The sequence below is a fragment of the Planococcus citri genome, chromosome 2 (assembly GCF_950023065.1).
Source record: "Planococcus citri chromosome 2, ihPlaCitr1.1, whole genome shotgun sequence".
NCBI lineage: Eukaryota > Metazoa > Arthropoda > Insecta > Hemiptera > Pseudococcidae > Planococcus > Planococcus citri.
The window spans coordinates 29,174,230-29,194,429 of record NC_088678.1 but is presented as its reverse complement, the minus strand read 5'-3'; positions in this window follow the sequence as shown (position 1 = coordinate 29,194,429).

Sequence of the window (20,200 nt, the reverse complement as noted above, 5' to 3'; positions counted from 1 at the left end):
ACTTGAAATTCCCGCAACATTTTACCAAAATGAAGTTGGCAAGCTTTCGCAAACTAATTTCAATGCGATATGAAGTCCACTACAAGGTGGCTTCAAATGGTTGTATGAAGCTTCCTGCTACTTTTTGGAAATTTCAATTTTCTAAAAAACGCCATACGTTCTTTTAAAAAGTCGCTGGAGGCTCCAAAATGACTTGAAATCCATCAGCAGTCGACTTTGTAGTGTATTGAAATTAGTTTGCAGAATGAATTTCGACTTTCCATTTCCGGTTGATGAAATTTTGTAAAAATTTAAAGTTTAAAAAATCTGCTGGAGGCTCCAGTAATTTTCAAAAAGTCGCTGGAGGCCCCAAAACGACTTGAAATTTGCGTGTAGTTGACTTCGTAACGCATTGAAATTAGTTTGCACAATAAATTTCAGCTTTCCATGCTGCATTTTAGAGTTTAAAAAATCTGCTGGAGGCTCCAGAACTGCTCAAAACGGTTTGAAACAGTTTCCAATCGATTTGGCATGTCGAAAATAGGGTGTATCCCAAATTTCAGCTTTCTTGGTCAATTGGGTAAAATTTTGATTTTTCCCCTCATTTTTGGCCTAAATTTGACTTTCAAAAATTCACCAAAAATCGAAAACGCTCTTTGGCACTTGAAATTTCGACAGGTGATAAATTTTTGCTTGATCTTTCGATCTACCTTTTTACATTTTGAAAAATTTTGTGCAAGTCCTATGTTGGAACGCAAAATCTGCAATTTTGGCTGACCTGTCAATCAAAATGGCCGCCATTTTGTAAATAGGACCACTTTTTTTTTAGTACAAGGGCTAGAAATGTTCCTTAAGACTTCCCCTTCAAGAAAAAAGTTGTCCCAGAGGATCGGGGTGGGGGGTGTAATAGATCCTTGAGCGGGCTACCCGACTTTATCACAAAAGTTCGATTTTCTCTTTGAAGTTTCTTCGTTTTTGACGAAATTCTCGTATTTTTAAGTTGAAGGTAGAGTGTATGTACACGTAATACGTATAGGTGGAAGGTATAGTATCTATGGCGGATCGCAAAAAAAAAATGTCACAAAGATTTAGACCAAATTTGGCGGAAACGTTCATTTTGAGTTGAAAATATGGGTCCTCAAAGAGATGGATTTCTCGAAAAAATTGTGTTGTTTCGCTTCAGCTTCTATTCCCAACCTTCTTCTAGTCCAGGAGCCCAACCTGAAAAAATGTACGAGGGGGGTTGAAATTGGGGACCCGGCCCAAAAGTTACTATATGTAGTCCTCTTTCCAGAAATGCCACTCTGGCAATTCGCAGGTGGGGCGTTTAAGCACAACGAAAGCTCAAAGTTCACAATTTTTATGAACTTTCAACTTGGAAAGTTTTATGGCTGAAACCGGGGGATTCTTATAGGATTTTTCACGCTGAATCCAAATATGCCGGTCTGCCAACCCCTAAGTGTCCCCAAAGGGGTGCCAGAATGGGTTAAAGGGGTAAAAATCGCAAAAAATGCTGTAATTTTTCAATAAATTTTTGTAAAAATCCAATAGAAGACAAAAAGTGGCGAATTTTCAAAGAATTTTTCGCGCTGAATTCAAATATGCCAGTCTGCTAACCCCTAAGTGCCTCCAAAGGGGTGCCAGACTACTTTAAAGGGGTGAAAAAGGCCACCAATTTCAACCCCCCTCGTACATTTTTTCAGGTTGGGCTCCTGGACTATTCGGGGAAAATGGTCTAATTCCAAAAGATTAAAAATTTGCAAATGATGAAATCACTTACTTTTTGGATAAATTCGCGTAATATTTTTGGATGTGGGCCACTGCAATAAATTGAAACTTACTTGGATTTTTTTTCAAAAAAAATGTTCTTTCAGAAAATCCTATTATTGTTAAAGTCGAGGCTAAATATGTCTAGATACTGGATATAGTGTTTATCTTGTCAGCACAATGTATAGAGTTTGCACAAAGAACTGCAGAATAAGGCAGTCCATCTTGCATAATTGCATTGAGACAACAAAAAGCGTAATGAATGTCGAAGAGGAGGGGCCAATTGCTGGCTGCCAAAGGTTAAGAATGGTGTTGTATAGTTGGTAATAAGCAATATGTAACAACATGCAAAGTAACATGGGTATAAAATAGTTGAATAAAGTAGGTAGGTATACTAGATACCTACTTACGTATGCAGTGTAATATGCATTGTAACATCATAAATCAAGTTATATGGAGTGAAGTATTGATAAGATGAAACAAAGGAGAGGTAAGAGGAGCACACAAGATATGGAGAAAAGCTTGCATGGCAGTTCTAGTAGACTAGTTTAGTTTTTCAAGGGCCTTTTCGCATGAACAATAGTTGCCTTTTTAATTAATAAGGTATAGTAATACATATTGAAATATCAAAGAAATTAACAAACAGTCAAAGGATTTACAGAAGTAAATGGGGAAAAAATTCCACGAAATGCCAACCAATGCAAGTCTGCTTAAGTCGAACCAATTTTAACCATAAACCAAATGCGGATCGATATACGCAATCGATACAACAGCCTAGCCTGTAAGTTCACGTACATCGAGATTGACTTGAGAACGTTCTTCAGACATAACGAATGAGCTACCGGTAAAGGCCGCCATATCAATTGGAATTCCAAGTGTAAGATGAATTGAATGAATGTAATAACGAGCGTAGAGGCCGAGCCGAGAGACCGCCGTTAACAAGTACTCTATTAACTGGAATATAAGTATGGCTAGAGAAAAAGAAGGACAGATTAGAAAATGGTAAGTATGATTATAAAATAGATTTATATTATTTCTTATTTGTTTGCCAGAGAGTACGATGATAGATACACAGTGTTCTATTGCCTATATTGTAATAAGCGGCGCGGTGGTGGCAAAAGGTGGCCGGTAATTACCAAGCACGATATTTTTCACGTCCTATCGCACCATTTTTTCGCCCCTGAAATAGTCTCTTCGGGCACACTTGTGTACACCAGTTGAATACACCTTCGAGCATCAATCTAGATATTTTTTTTTCTTTTTGTCAAGTTCCTATATAGCCATCGGAGTAACGTGTACGACGTTGTTGTCGTCGTCATCGCCTTAGTTAACCTTGTAACGTATCTGAAAATTTGTATATGCGAATTCGAGGCCCGTATATGTGGTCGGGGTAGGGTAGCCAATTATACAACATATGCTGGACCTTTATATGTACCATACCCAGTACCTACGTCTGTTTGGTGCAGCACGGTGATCCATCTCATTAAGGTAGGTAGGGTACGTGCGAGTCGCCTGTATTGGGACAAAATCATGTCGTACGAAGCCCGCGGTCATTTTGCGGAAATTGTTACAATTTTTTTACTTGATTTTTGTAGGTACTCGGCGTACCGAGGGAGGGAGAGGTAATTTGTCAGACACGAAAGTTTGCTGAACATTAAGCGCCAATTATACACGAATGAAACCGAAGCTTTATTGAAACACTGGTTCGAGTTGCCCAAAGCGGAACAAATATCGTACCTACGCTCTTTCCTTAAGCCATGTACCTTGGATAATGTTCTAGTTTATATTAACTATTTCATAATTTATACATACACATACGTTTATCCGAGTTATAGAGGTGTACGACGCGAAGTTTTAGGTCAAGGGAATAGACAATTAGACACATATTAATTAATACACATAGATACACTTTATAAAGCACGCAGTCCCACACCTTCCTCCCGAAAAATAAGAAAAAACGACAAAAAACAAAAGACTGTAATCTATCGTCGTATTATTTGGCGTAATTTAACGCCAAATATACGTTATTATCGGTTTAACCCCCTAATTACCAGAGATTAAACGGTCGCAGTAAATTATCGCATCGTATAGGTTCAGATTCGATAACAACATTTCGATAATGATATTTTTTTCCCTCCTCTGCAGACCCCATACTCGTAAATCGGACGTGTATAGGTAATTTCATCGCATTTGTAATAATAAAATTAACAATATAAGTGGCAGCTTTGCGAAGGTTATGGCAAATAATCAACTGCAATACTCATAATTCGCGCATTACAAACTGCTATAGGTAGGTACCTGTAGTTCTGGACGTCTGTCCGGCAATAAATAGATTACCTATGATGATGGTAATACTCATACTGCGAAAAACCTTTACCGTAATGGCACAGGTGAGAGCACCTATATTATAGGTACCTATACATGTATTTGTCCTGCAAAAAATACTCCAAATTGATCTTTGTACCTATTTATTTATTTCTATGAGGTTGAACTCGGACGAAAATTTTCTAATTATAGATTCAAGTACCTAGTATATATTAATTAGGTTTGTTATAGATACTCGTAGGTATGAAAAATCCCAATGCTAGGTACAATTTACAGACACCTCGATAGCCTTGTTATTTACACCAATTGATTGATTTTTTTTTGTTCGAACCCTGCATGATAAATTCATTTGGACTGTTGGGTGAAAAATTGCTGGTTCTTATGGCTAATTTGAAATCGAAAGTGTAAAATTTGAAAGGTGACTGTCAGATTTATTTGTTCACGAATCATTGCTTAGAACAACTACGTTGATGCTGGAGAATGTAACTTTGAGTGTCTAAATGGTAGACCAGAATATTATAACTATTACCTAGGTAACTAATTTTTAGATGGTAATCAGCTACTCGAGATCCATAAATAATTTAATAAATGAAATTTCAACATTGAGAAGACTTGAAGCAGACAAAGATGAATCGAAAATGGATAAAAAAATATAGTATTTGGTAAAATTTTAAATTATGATTCTTTCCATCAGTTTTGACTTTTGGTACCCATAAATTTTCAAAAATTGTTTCTGTGGATTCAAATTCATATATCGATGTCCATCTTTAATCGTTTACTCGAAGATCAAAAGTTCCAGAATAGCTCAATAGGGGGAAAACCGTGCCAACGAAATTTTAGAAATAGTCGGGGAGACCGCTTAAGGATCTATTGCACCCCCCCCCCCATCGATCCTCCGGGACAACTTTTTTCTTAAAGGGGGAGTCCTAAGGAACATTTCTAGCCCTTGTACTCAAAGAAAAAAAATGGCCCTACTTACAAAATGGTGGCCATTTTGATTGACAAGTCAGCCGAAATCGAATATTTTGCGTTCCAACATAGGACTAGCATGAAATTTTTCAAACCGTACGAAAATAGATCGGAAGAGCAGGCAAAAATTCATCACCTGTCAAAATTTCAAGTGCTTAAGTGCCTTTTTCGATTTTTGGTGAATTTTCAAACATCAAATTTTGGCCAAAATGTGAGAAAAAAAATCAAAATTTCACCAAATTGACCTAGAAAGCTGAAATTTGGGTTATACCCTATTTTCTACCTGCCAAATCGATTGGAAACTGTTTCAAACCGTTTTGAGCAGTTCTGGAGCCTCCAGCTGATTTTTGAAACTCGAAATTCCCACAAAATTTCATCAAATGGAGTTGGATAGCCGAAATTCACTCTGCAAACTAATTTCAATGCGCTACGAAGTAAACTGCAGGGGAATTTCAAGTCATTTTGGAGCATCCAGCGATTTCTTGAAAATAACTGGAGCCTTCAGTAGTTTTTTGAAACTTTAAATTTCTCCAAAATATCATCAAACGGAGATGGAAAGTCGAAATTTACTTCACAAACTAATTTCAATGTGACATGAAGTCGACTGCATGGTGGTTTCAAATAGTTTTGAAGCTTTTTAACTTTTAATTTTCCAAAAAACGCCATACAACCTTTCAAAACGTCGCTGGAGGCTCCAATACGACTTGAAATCCACCAGCAGTCGACTTCGTAGCGTATTGAAATTAGTTTGCAGAATGAATTTCGGTTCTCCATCTCCATTTGATGAAATTTTGGGAGATTTCAAGTTTCAAAATTCTACTGGAGGCTCCAGTAATTTTCAAAAAGTCGCTGGTGGCTCCAAAGCGTCTTGAAATCCACCTTCAGTTGGCTTCGTAGTGTATTGAAATTAGTTTGCAGATTGAATTTTGGCTCTCCAACTCCATTTCATAAAATTTTGTGGGAATTTCACGTTTCAAAAATCTGGTAGAGTCTCCAGTAATTTTCAAAAAGTCGCTGGAGGCTCCGAAATGACTTGAACCCAACTGAAGTCGTCTTCAGAGGGTGTCAAACTTGGAGTGCGGAGTGAATTTCGGCTTTCCATCTCCGTTTTATGAAATTTTGGAGAAGTTTCAAGTTTTCAAAATTGTACTTTATTTCTTGCTGAATGATAACTTGAGTTAAGTAGTACATACTTTCAGCTTTATTTTCATCTATTGGACATATTTTTTTGGCTCGAGCTTTCATAATGAATTTCATCTGTAATGTTTGTATCTGTCATACTTTGTGAGGTAGTAAAATGGACCACAACAATAATTCCTATTTTTTGATTTGATTTAGGCAATTGCGAAGTAATTTGATTCAATCTTCTTAAACTAGACATATTTACCTATCATTTAAGCCCTCGATGACCAAAAATGGCCAATTTGGTGAAAAGTAATCACAAAAATAAAAAAAGCTAAGGTGCTCTATTCTTCTACCATTCAAGTGTTTTCATGCGTTTTTTAAGGTGTTTTTTGCTGTGGTCCATTTTACTACCCCACAAAGTCAGACCCCCTTTTTTGATACCTTCGCCAAAATGAAAATTGCTCCACCTATATATAAATTGTGAGGTAGTTTTATTAAATAGTATTAAACTAGACGTATGTATCTATCATTTAAGCCCTCGATGACCAAAAATGGTCAATTTGGTGAAGAGTAATCTCAAAAAAGGCTTAGGTGGTCCATTTTACTACCACTTACTCTACCAGAAATTTTGGTTACGATAGTTTTAAGACTTTCTCTTTTGATGTCGGCAGTTTGTTTTTTTCATAATATAGTCTATCGAAGAGTGTCAGTTTAAGAGGTTCCCTTGCCCTAGCTCTTCAACGCTTAAAAAATGCATTGAATAATAAATTTTCATGGTATGACATATTGGTACCCATAAGGGATGCGTAAAGGTTGCACTACCAATTTCTCATGTTGGGCATAGTTATAGCCTACTTCTTTATTTTGAGGGGTTAAAACAATTATGTGCTCATGCCCAACTTGCTCGTGCACACTGCACAGCATTTGAATGGGTTCCAACACATGAAATGCATTTCCTCAAATCACGTAGTTATTAGTCGGGGAGCCCGCTTAAGGATCTATTGCATCTCCCCTCGATCCTCTGGGACAACTTTTTTTCTTAAAGGGGGAGTCCTAAGGAACATTTCTAGCCCTTGTGCTAAAAAAAAAAAGTGGCCCTACTTACAAAATGGCGGCCATTTTGATTGACAGATCAGCCGAAATCGCAGATTTTGCGTCCCAACGTAGGACTTGCACAACATTTTCCAAATCGTACAAAAGTAGATCGATAGATCAGGCGAAAATTTATCACCTGTCAAAATTTCAAGGGCTAAAGTGCGTTTTTCGATTTTTGGAGAATTTTTGAAAATCAAATTAAGGCCAAAAATGAAGGAAAAAATCAAAATCTTACCAAATTGACAAAGAAAGCTGAAATTTGGGATATACCCTATTTTCGACACGACAAATCGATTGGAAACGGTTTCAACCCGTTTTGAGCAGTTCTGAAGCCTCCAGCAGATTTTTGAAACTTTAAATTCCCGCAACATTTCACCAAATGGAGTTGGCAAGCTGACATTTACTTCGCAAACTAATTTCAATACGATATGAAGTCGACTACATGGTGGTTTCAAATGGTTTTGAAACTTCCAGCTACTTTTTGGAAATTTCAATTTTCTAAAAAAACGCCATACGACCTTTTAAAAAGTCGCTGGAGGCTCCAAAACGACCTGAAATCCATCAGCAGTCGACTTCGTAGCGTATTGAAATTAGTTTGCAGAATGAATTTCGACTTTCCATTTTCGTTTGATGAAATTTTGTAAAAATTTAAAGTTTCAAAAATCTGCTGGAGGCTCCAGTAATTTTCAAAAAGTCGCTCAAGGCTCCAAAATGACTTGAAATTCCCCTGCAGTTGACTTCGTAGCGCATTGAAATTAGTTTGCAGAGTAAATTTCGGCTATCCAACTCCATTTGATGAAATTTTGTGGGATTTTCAAGTTTCAAAAATCTGCTGGATGCTCCAGAACTGCTCAAAACGGGTTGAAACAGTTTCCAATCGATTTGGCATGTCGAAAATAGGGTATATCCCAAATTTCAGCTTTCTTGGTCAATTTGGTAAAATTTTGATTTTTTCTCTCATTTTTGGCCTATTTTTTTTTGAGGAGGGGAGGGGTGTTTATAATTGCAGGATTATTACACCCGAGGAGAGGAGGATTTAGAATTGGTTTATTAGGTTGGTGTTTTTTAGTAGGGTTATAAATTTTTGGATTTCAGAAGGGTTGTCTGGGATGGTCATTGAATTTGGGTCCATTTGGAGAGATAGTCTTTTTTGCTGTAATTTAGGACAGGTGAATAGTAAATGTTGGATGGATGTAGGTTCATTTTCACAGAATTGACAGGGTTTTTTTGATAATTATTTCTTCTCTTCTGTTTAGGTGATCAAGGTTCTTCCAGGGGTAGATTGTTTTTTTGTGTTGAAAGAGTTTGTTTGATGTCTGTGATGACCAGAAGTTTTGCCATTTAGAGTGAGTATTTTGTGTAAAGAAGGATTTTATATCGTCAGTGGTGAAAATGGTGAAGGGTGGGGGGTTAGTGGGTGATTTTGCATAGGTGTCAACAATTTCATTTCCTTCAATGCCGACATGACTAGGAGTAAGTATACATAAGGTATATAGATGGTGTGGTTTGAATTTTGGAGATCTAGCAGAATTTTGTGAATATTTTGAACAATAGGGTGATCCGAAAAAATGTTTTGTATGGATATCAAGGAGCTAAGAGAGTCACTTTGATTTTCAAAAATTCACTAAAAATCGAAAAAGGCACTTTAGCACTTGAAATTTTGACAGGTGATGAATTTTTGCCTGATTTTTCGATGTACGTTTGTACGGTTTAAAATACTTCGTGCAAGTCCTATTTTGGAACGCAGAATCTGCGATTTCGGCTGACCTGTCAATCAAAATGGCCGCCATTTTGCAAGTATTAGAGCCACTTTTTTGTTGAGGACAAGGGCTACACATGTTCCTTAGGACTCTCCCTTTCAGAAAAAAGTTGCCCCGGAAGATCGGCAGGGGGTGCAGGTAATCCTTATGCGCCCCCAAGTAATTCCTTTATCTCCTCTGCCGATGATCACTGATCACCCTGCCCTTGAGCCTTGGACGTTCCTCCTGCCAACACATGTTTCTCGATCCATCACGATGCTGCATGTTTCATTATGGTACACAACACACGATACTTACTTACGCATGTTGTACGATGACCCTTCTTCTAAAAAGCACTTCAAAACCCATGATTTTTTTTCTCTGTCCCCCTCTACCCCCCACTTTTAATGAAACTAGGTCAACTCGTGGTAATTTTCCACGCGACTCTTATCAACGTAAACATATTTCTCTGTACATACTATAAAAGATGACCACGAGGACTTTACTCTACCTACCAAGCTATGGTAGATACATTTTCACCTACACTACTTGTAATGTATGTAGATAGATATAAGATGAATCTGAGGTGTGTGCGTTTTTATTTTTTCATTCGGCATCTGTGGCTACCAACTTGCGACGACGATGATATTACATGTTCGAAACACATTCGGGCGTTGGGCCGACTTGATAAAAAATTATACTAATAAAAGGAAAGTGGATTCACGAAAAGGAGGAAAGCTTTGTACGTAAGATGGTACAGCAACGTTTGTTATAGACATTTGTAAGTCACGTCTCGCTATACAGCAATTATTATTGGTTATGATAGATTGCGTCATTTTAATACATCAACACACATAGCACTGTGCGCACCACAGTGAGTGAGACAGAGAGAACAAGTTGTTAAGATCCGTGATCTATGAAACATAATCACGGTATTCCGTAACTAAAGTGGAAGACCTCACAGTGTTATGAGAAATTTCGCTATATTTAATTATTTCGTCCCCCATCGTGAACTTTGCTCGAGTTATATTGGTAGCAGCTCACAGCTGCGTCTCGAATTAGACGCGACCATCGGTATTGATTTTTCATTACCATGAAAGTCAAAGATCGTATATATCTTTGTGCTCGCGATGGCTAGTCGTATATTTTTCTCACGGCCTAGGTCAGTTTTTCTCGATGTAGCTTCCTTTATGCTTGCTGAGGTAGCTAATTTTCTTTCATTTGGATGAAATTTTCGTCATCTTTCGAGGTGATTGTTGAAATACGTAGGTACAGGTAGGTGCAGAGATGGAGTAAATTATATAGGTACCTATAGAGCTGTGAAGTCTGTGTCTCAAGGATGAGTGAAAATATATGTAGAACCAAATATGTCATTTCGGACAAACGACGGACAGACGTTAACAAATAACATCATAAATCGATTACATCGTCTCTCCAGTCTCCATACTCCATATAATAATATACTCGGGTAATTTTCACGTTCTGCAGACTGCGTGGTGGTGCAGGGCAGCTCATATTCTTCGTGTAGAAACGATTAAGCACACGCTGGAGGTCCGGAACACGACGATGGCGACTGGCGTTGGTCGAATGATAGATTTTAATCTCAGACTAACGAAAAAAAAAATACTTAAACTTGGGTTGTTAATTTGTAAAAGCTCGGCGGCGAATACGGGCGCAATGTCAATATGCGGCTGAATGAATGAACTTGTCGTCCGCCAGCTCGAGATACTCGTCACGATTCAATATCATGACTGCTGCATAGACGGTCATAGGTTATAATCGAAAATTTTTTGCTCCAACAATAGAAGACTAATTATTTCGAATACTGGCATAGGTCGCGATTGAACGATCGACGTCCCTCTTTATATCTGTATCGAGCTGGCTTATAGGTCCTATACACGGTATGCATATTTCCCCTCTAAAAATATGTCTCGATATAAAAAATGTGCGAGTCGTGTTACTGGTAACCTTCAGGCTAATACATACTGCTAAATGCGTAGCTCTCTGTACGTACTCTTTAACGCTTTATAAACGTTTAATATATTATTTTAAATTACGAGTTTGCGCTTAAAAATTAAAGCTGTCAATTTAAAATAGAATGATTGGTTAATACGGGTCACTATGTGTGATAGAAAAATCGCCTTAGTCACTACCTACTTAGCTATAGCGTACCTACAGATACACGAGGGGGCTACTTGCACGGATACCTCTATAAGATTTAATTATTTGTCTACACACAATACGAGTGTAATATGGTGTATTGTAACCACATGTACCTACAATTTATGCTTACCTATCTAGCATTGTCAGGCGTGAAGAGTGTTATCCTATTGTCAAAACGCGTATAGATTGACCGATTAACTATTGGATTCGATTGTCGTGCGACAATCACCTCCAAGTCGAATATAAATGTGTTTTTTTGTTACTTCATTCGAGCGATACTTATTAGTACTTATTCGTTGATACCTGGTATTAGCCATAAAATCGCGTACGGATGCGTCTCGCGAGCACGTGGTCTGGTCTATGAAACACGTGCCATAAAATACGAGTACTCGTACCCACTACCCGCGTCAGCATGTCTGAGCATTGGACGACTTGTCATGAGATATACCTACCTACTGGTATCGCTGGTATTACGAATAGGCGAACGATGCAGTTGCATAGTCCGGGTTTGATTGCATCAAGATGGATAGAATTTCGGCAATGAACTCAGTCGTACCTAGATATTTTCGCGATATAGCGAATTCCTCCCCTTTTTGATTTATAACGAAACGAGATAAGTAATTAAATTTTAGCTGTAACGTTATCGCTCTCGATGCATCGAGTGCTATAATATTTCGTCATTTTAATCACCTTTCCTAGCCAATTTATTTTCGTAATTTTTCTCCGGTATGTTCGAAAAAGGTGTAAGAATTTTATCGAGGTATTTTTATTCCTGAGTATTCACACAACACGTTATATTTGAGCAACGAAAAAACTGATGCGAGAATAAAGCCTAATTTTTTAGTAGGTACAGTATTTTAATAAAACGTCCACATATTTTTTTCTGGGTGATTTTTTACTCAAAATGAAGACACTCTGCTAAATTTGGTCAAACTTCTCCAATATTTTTTTTCTTTGCAGATCCGCCTTAATGCATTTAGAGTAGGTACCTACATTACCTACCTATAGCTATATAATTGGATTGGAAAAAACCTCCAAGTTTTCAAATACTTAATGACCAATTAGATCTCCAGTCAAGTCAGACTTTCAAGAATTTGAAAAGAAAAATCATCAAATTAAATTATCTAAAAAGCCAGGCCAATTTTTAAAAAATTACGTCTGGTTTTTTGTCTGACTTTTGAAAACCTGGAAAAAATAATTATGTATGTACCTACCTAGAATATATATCAATGACATTCTGGTGTATTTTTCACCATGTAGAGGGTACTTGGGACTCCATGTTACCACTCTACAGTGGTAATTTGATGCCCAGGCAGGCGGCAACACTGCAACCGGTACAGCGCCATCTGGTGTACTGGTTCAGTGGAGACGACGGCCGAGATTGCCGAAGCGAGCCGCCTTGCAGTTTTCTAACCATCTTCATAAAGAGTAGTAATAAGTTTAACGCTGGCTTATGCCAACTCTGTCTGTTAGGAAACGCCTCATCACCAGCAGAATCTTTCGTGTAAACGAATGGTATTGAATAGTTATCGTAGCAACGTTCTTATTCACTGTACATCAAATGAGAGATATCAATATATGGTAAAACGTATGTATTTGTGTTGATCATTGATTTACGACGAGTTGTGGAGAGTAGTAGTTGGGTAGACTGAGATAGGTATTTATACCTTGTGGGTTCAGTGTTCTATACGAACTGGGTTGTTTTAGGGTTAAGGTACCAGGTGGCATAAGTAAGACTTTTCCCCTAAACCATAAGAACCCTTAGTTTTACCCTAACATTGGCGCCATAAACGTGGTGTTTCTTTCTGAGAAGTTCTGAGCAGGTTGAGAAGTGAAAGTTTGCACAACTGTGCAAAGTGGAACGAAGTTGCTCGGATGCGGATCGGACAAACCCATGTGTAACCAGGTTAGTGGTGAAGGTTTTATTATTTCGTTAAGTTATTCGTTTATTCGCGATCGTTCGTAATTCGCGAAGTGTTTTTTGATAGTGAAAAAGTGAAAATTTGCACTTTGGTGCAAGATTGTACTAACCTGGTCAGGTCCATTCATGCTTGATTTGTGTGCAGTTCTGTCCTGCAACAAAGAAAGTAGACGTTGTTTAGCCGGATTTTTCTTGAAGTAAACGAAAGTTTGCTTACCTAATTTGAGTATTATTTACCTGATTTTTGAGTAAAATGAGTTCCAACAGAGGTGGGCGTGGCTCCTCTAATTCTTTGAGTAGATCGAATTCTGGAAACAATTTAGAATCATTAGAGGATTATCGTCGTAATATAGGCTCTAACGTTAATGGTAATCGTGTAGCTACTCCCAGTGCTTCCCAAATCCCTCAAAGACAACCGAGAGATGCGGCAGTGGCCTGTACCCAAAGAATTCATGAAACTTTTCCGAGGAGAAGAAATGAGAACAGTGCAGGCTCGGAAGCACCTAGAAAGCAAGCGAGGCTTGAAAATGAGAGTAGTGAGACGAACAGAGACGAAGCTGAGGCGCAAGCAGAATTGAACATGCATCAAGCAATGTCCAATTTGGCAAATACGAGCAGGATCGAACCCGCTCCAAATGCGCAAAATGAAGCTGAGTCTGAACCTGTCGTGAGTAGATCTGAGCCAAACCCAATGCAAAGCCTGTTGGATAGCCTCGACGCTGATGTACAGCAAGCTTTAAACCAAGATAATGTCGATTCGGCTGCAGGTCAAAACCTGCAAGCTGAAGATTTACTAAATAGGACGATAAATCCGAGGCGATCGAGTTCTAGGGAGTCTGTACGAACAGTGACTGTCTCAGACAACCCCGAATCGCGTCGTGAATCCAGTGGTAGCCAAAGTGCGGTGCAAAGGCCTACTGCGAGGCGCATCAGCCCCCTACCACCCCCTCGAAGTGTAAGAGCGAGTAGCGAACCTGTCTATGGGGTGACAGTCGAAAATGTCACCATGAGCATCGAGGAAGAAGCGCAAGCGCAAATGGCGAGTAGATTTAGGGAGTTGAGCCTAAATAACGTAAGAACTAGGCCCCGAGAGACGTTATTTGGTGGTTTTTTACCATCCGAGAATAGACCTAGGGATCCGAGTGCACCTCCTCCCTACTCTGCTGTAGACCCCCTCGCAAATGTTCAGCCACCAGTAGGCACTAGAGACGCGTCGCGACGAGCTCAAAATAATTTTCAACAGGAAGTTGAAACAATGACTAGACCAGCAGTTACACGCGCACGTCCGAGCGTGAACGTAGCTATTCGAAGATTTGATTTTAGGCCGGTGAATTTAGGCGTTGAGCACCAGCTTATCCGAGTAGAAAATAGACGACCGGAAACTGCTACAGACGCGTACGTTAATGCGCAAATACCTAATTTGCGCGATAATTGCGAAATCTTAGACCATAGAACCGAATGCATTGAGACTGAATTATCGCGTACTCGCGTTGATTTGGAAACAATATACCGTGAGATTCAAAATAATATAATTGATAGAGATACAGCGAGTACCGCTCGAATGCGCCAAATGGCACAGGCATGGGGTACCAATCACTCTAGGCTTATAAATCGTATCGGTGATGAGATTCATAATGAAGGTCTGAGAATGACACAAACGATGGACGCGGTAGCGGTGCTGGCCGATGAGATTCGAGTTGAAAGGCAAGCGAGACAACGAGACGCCGGTCTAATTAGATTATTAACACAGCGAGTCGTTGAGTTGGAAAATGAGCGTCAGGCCGAGGCGCCGCAAGGCGGGAGGCCACGCTCCCAAGTTCAAGCGGGCTCAAGTATTCCCCAGAGTGACCCTGTACCACCCGATGGCCGAAGATTCGGGTTTGACAACCATTTTCAGTGGCAGGACATTCCTGCAAGATGGCAGCAGGGTCCCCAGATGAGACCGCAACAAGCTTCGCAACAAGATGTGAGAATTGAGCAGAATAATGCGCAATCGAACAGTGCGCAATCGAGACCTGAGGGTCGAGGAGATTCGTTTGGAAGTTTGAGCAACGATGCGCAGCCTCACAGAAGCGAAGCTGAATTGATAAGATCTATGCAATGCAATGCATTAGGGCTGAGAATTGCATACGAGCCGCTAAATGAGAATGTAAATTACGGTGCCGGAAATTGTGCAGCAAAGTTAAGCACGCTGCAAGTATTGAAAATTATTTATGATGAAAGTAATGAATTTGAGCCGCATCTCTTCGTGCGCCAATTTGAGGAGGCAATGGAGAGTATGTATGCGAATGAGACGATGTATATTAGTATGTTTAGGCAACTAGTAACACACCCGAAAGCGGCTACCTGGAAAGCGAACACCGGTACCGAAAAATCGTACAAAGCGTTGAGACAATCGTTCTTGCAAGCAATGTGGAGCCAGCAGCGTCAGGAAGACGCAATGAGTCATGTTAGAGCAGTAGTACTTCCTGCTACACGTTCTACTGATATGGCAACAGTTGCGCTGCGCTGGTTGCGAGTAGTCTCGAATGTGCAAACCACCGAATGGCAAATGATAAATGCCGTATATCCGCGAATTAATCCAATTTTAAGAACTAGGATTACGAATGAGGAGCGTAACGATATTGTTTTGTTTGCGAGACGCCTCATAGAAATGACTCAAAACGAGGAGTTCATTGAAGGAGTACCGAACTTGCAGCTCAGAGTTCAAGATAATGCTCAACCTCAAGTTAATCGTAGAAATCGTACGAACGATAACTGGCAGAGAGGCGCTAGTAACAACAACGGCGCTAGAGCAAACTCGGCGGATACGAGACGTAACAATGGCGGTGGTTATAGGTCAAATGACAACAATGGCCGTAGAGACGACAGAGCTAGATCTGACAACCGAGACGCTCGAAATACACGTGATAATCGAGACTCACGTGACAGCCGCGACACTCGTGACAACAGAGATTCACGGGAGAACCGTGACAACCGAACGCGCAATCGCGAGGATACTCGCAACTCCCGAGATAACCGCGAGAACAGAGAAGATTCGCGAAGACGTACTAACGACTCCGGAGCCGCAGCTTCTGGCTCAAACTCAAAAAGAGACGATAACAAAGGAGATGCCAGACGTGATCGTAGAGCGAGAGACGGTGGTACCACCAATGAGGCTGATGCAGGCTATGCTGAGATGAATCCGGATGATCCACCTTACTCTGAGGATGAGGTGTCCGATGACAGTTCTCAGACGTCGTCTTTAAACGACGACGTGACGCAGGCTTAAAAAAGAAAAGAGCCACAGCCCCCCCCGAGCCCGATCTCCCCTACGAAGAGTTTGACTTAGTTGGCGACGCATTCGCGCAATTATTAACCGAAATCACAAAAGCTAGAGCTAAAAACAACGGTAGCGGAGACGATGCTAAAAAAGAAAGCAAGAGTAGCGTTGAAAAAATTTCTGAGAACTGCACGATGGCAACCGTGCGTGAACATGTAAAAAAAAGAGAATTTACTAAAAAAAGAGTAATTTTGTCATTGGGCACGTATGAAATAAATAAAGGTAGTATTCGAGATAGCCATATGAGACGCATACTACGAGAAGTAATTTTCACTCTGAAGGAGAAAGGCATTGAAGATATTAAGTTGCTTTTTCCTATGATTTTTCCAGCTGGAAAAAACAATCGAGGAGTGACGGCGAAACGTTATTATGCTTGGAGGAGGATCTTTGAGGAGGTTTGTGATAATGAAACCGTCACATTGTGGTGGTCGCCGGCAGCAGTGTTCATTAGACTGAACAAGCTCGAAGATGGCAGGTTGAGGTTTCAGCCTGACAAAGATGGCAAGATTATTCCGCGAGATAACAGACTTCAAAAGAAAGGGAGTCGATACATGCCTAATGAAACTGGCGAGAAAGACCTATTATTCGAGTTGAAAAAGTGCTACAATTACAAGTTTAAACCAAAAAAGTCAGTTTTTAACTCTGAGAATTTATGTGTCGAAACAAGCACGAACTTGTCTGCGGAAGTTGTTACTGAGTCGGATGGTGATTACTTGGTAACCACCAAAGAGTCGGTTGAAAAAACAAAAGCAAAAATGCCAGAGAGTAGCCGGCCGTTGGCGCAGATCATTGAAGACCTCACCAAGATGGAAGTTAAGCTGTCACCTGATTGGCAGAAGAAAGTGAAAATGGTGTGTAAAGCCTGGAAAAACAAAAAAGGCGAAGCCATCGAAGAAAGTTCTGGAGAAGAAGAATCAACGCAATCGGATGGGGCAAGAGTCAACCAAGAAGCAGTTACGGTCAATCAGGCGGATGCAGTTCAGAGCAGCCCGCTGGAAAATGACGTAATTGATGAGAAGCGTACGGATCCAAGTACTGTCGAGCCACTAGTGAGAAGCCAGATCGAGAACTTTGAAGAAGCGAAGTCTTGCGTGGTGCCATTATGGTTCGCGGATTTAAAATTGTACGTACAATTGGATTCCGGTGCTACACCTAATATAATGTCTGAGTCATGTGCAAATATGTTAATAAATAATTATAAAGATAAAATCGAGTTTATTCATTTGAAAAGAGTATTGCAATGCAGACTGGCGAACAATCAAACGGTGAGAACTTGGAAGAAAGCGATAGTAGTGCCTCTAAAGTTTGGTAAGCACAAAATTAAGGTGCCATTTTTCGTGATGCCTGGTGACAACAAGTTGTTACTGATTGGTTCCAAATCACTCGAGAAGCTCGAAATAACTACAAACATGAAAACAGGTACTGCTAAATGTAAGCCCCCAGGTACGAACAGAGCAGAAGAAGTAGCTTTTGTCAAGAGAAGTGAGTACAGGGAGGAGGATGTTTCTGCAAACCAAATTCAGATTGTAGACGAGTACGAACCTGAGTCCATTGAGATTGTATCTCGAGCAGACCTACATAGCTTTTTTAGAAGAGACGGTAGGCCTAAGGATGATGGTCCAGATATCTTTGAGAGAAATCTTAAGAGGTATTTGGGTGAGGCGGTACGAGAAGGGAGAATCACGAGAGCTGAGTCGGAAGAGGCGCTGGAGGAGCTACTCCAATTTAAAGATGTTTTTAGCCGTTTTCCTGGAAAATACACTGGGGCAATGGTCAAATTAAAGTTCGTTGACCCCAACAAAATTCCGAACTTCGTAGGCCCAAAGTATACACCTTCAAACAAGCAGTTAGAAAAAGTTAGGCGTGCATTAGCTGATATGATCGAGCAGGAAGTAGCAGAGCCGTCTGACACAACTTACATTAACCCTTTGGTGCCTAACGAGAAGAAGGACGGTAGCGTTAGACTTTGTTTAAACCCAGTAGAGTTAAATCCTATACTACAGATTAATTATAATGAGGCGGGCCTCCTAGACAGAATTATTACCTCGGATGGAGACGCTCGTTTTTTCACAACGTTGGATTTTACTACAGCCTTTTGGCAGCTTGTGTTGCACCCAGAGTCGCGCAAATATTGTGGTTTTAAGGTTGATGGCCGAGTATATCAAATGATTAGGTTGCCATACGGTCTGAAGATATCGTCTGCGGAATTTGTAAAAGTTATTAATTTAATTATACCGGATATGGAGGGAGTGACAAAATACGTAGATGATTTGCTACTGAGGTCACTCACCTTTCGCGAGATGCTGAAGTTGATGATTTATATATTTGGCATCTTGCGTGATAATGGATTGAGACTGAATGCCAACAAGTGTAAGTTCTTTGCAAGCTCCACGGACCATCTTGGCTTCAACATTTCAACGAGAAGCATAAAAAAACAAAAAAAGAAAATTGAAGGTTACTTGGAGTATTTGAAAAAGAAAACAAACGTTAGAACTGGTAAAGTAAAATTAAGAAATGTACGAGAAGTGTTGGCATTGATTGGCTTAACTGGTATCTATAGTCGCTTCATTCCTAATTACCAAGACATAGTGAGGCCTCTTTATGACTTAACTCGAAAAGGTGTACCATTTATATGGGGCACCGCTCAAGAAGAGGCGGTAGACAAATTAACTGAGGAGTTTACCAAAGAATTTGAGCTTATGACACCGGTAGATGGAGAAGACATGTACTTGGACACAGTCTCCACTGAGCATTCGATCAATGGTGTTTTGTATCAAAACATCAAAGGAGAAGATAAAATTGTAATGTTCGTGAGTAGCGCGTTTAAACAACACCAACAAAATTACACGTTAATTGAGCGCGAAATGTATGCTTTGGTTCGAGTAATAAATAAGCTGCAGTTGTGGCTTCATGGGAGACGCATCCATGTGAGAGGAGACCTCCAGTCAGTCGTGCACAAGTTTACAACTCTGGCTAAGGTGCATAGAAAGGCGGCTGGCTGGATAACAGAGTTGAATTGTTACGATCTCACGTACGATTTGAAACACAAAGTACGTGGCCAATGGTATGGAATTCAGGCGCCTGAGTTGACAATTTATGACACAAATTGGTCCAACATGATACCGTTAAACGTATCATTCGTAGAGTTGGTCAAAGATGAGATTTTGGATCACTTGAGACGCTTGGACATCTTCCAGAGTCGTGATAGGATGTGTACAAAGATTGTGCGCAAACTGAACGCTCTTGAGCTTGATATGACTGCAAAGCAGTTAGAGTCGAAGAGAAGAATTCAGGCGAAGTATGCAGTGATCAAAGAGAAGGATAAAGAGTTGCTCTACAGAAAGTTCAAAGATGGCTCGAGAATTCCAGTGATGCCTGACGAGTTATTCAGGGATACCATTGTATACCTGCATGAGATGTATGGTCATATTGGAGCTCACAAATTGGAGGCAGTATTTAAGAGACTTTATTACTCACCCAATATCGTAAAAACTACACGGATTATTACAAGTGAGTGTATTACTTGTCGAAAAACCAAAGGCTATAGCGAGAAGAAGCGCTTGCAATTTTCTCAAATTGAGGCGTTCAACATAGCGGACGTCATCTCGGCGGACCTATGTGGACCAATCGCGAATGAGCAAGGAGAACCAAAGTACATGTTTGTAGCTAAGTGCGTTTTTACTGGCAAAGTTTGGATAATTCCATTGGAGTCGATTCCAGCTGAGACAGTGGTGCACGCGATGGAGTTAGTACTAGAAGATATCGAGAAGCTCGGTCATAAAGTTCGTAAAGTGA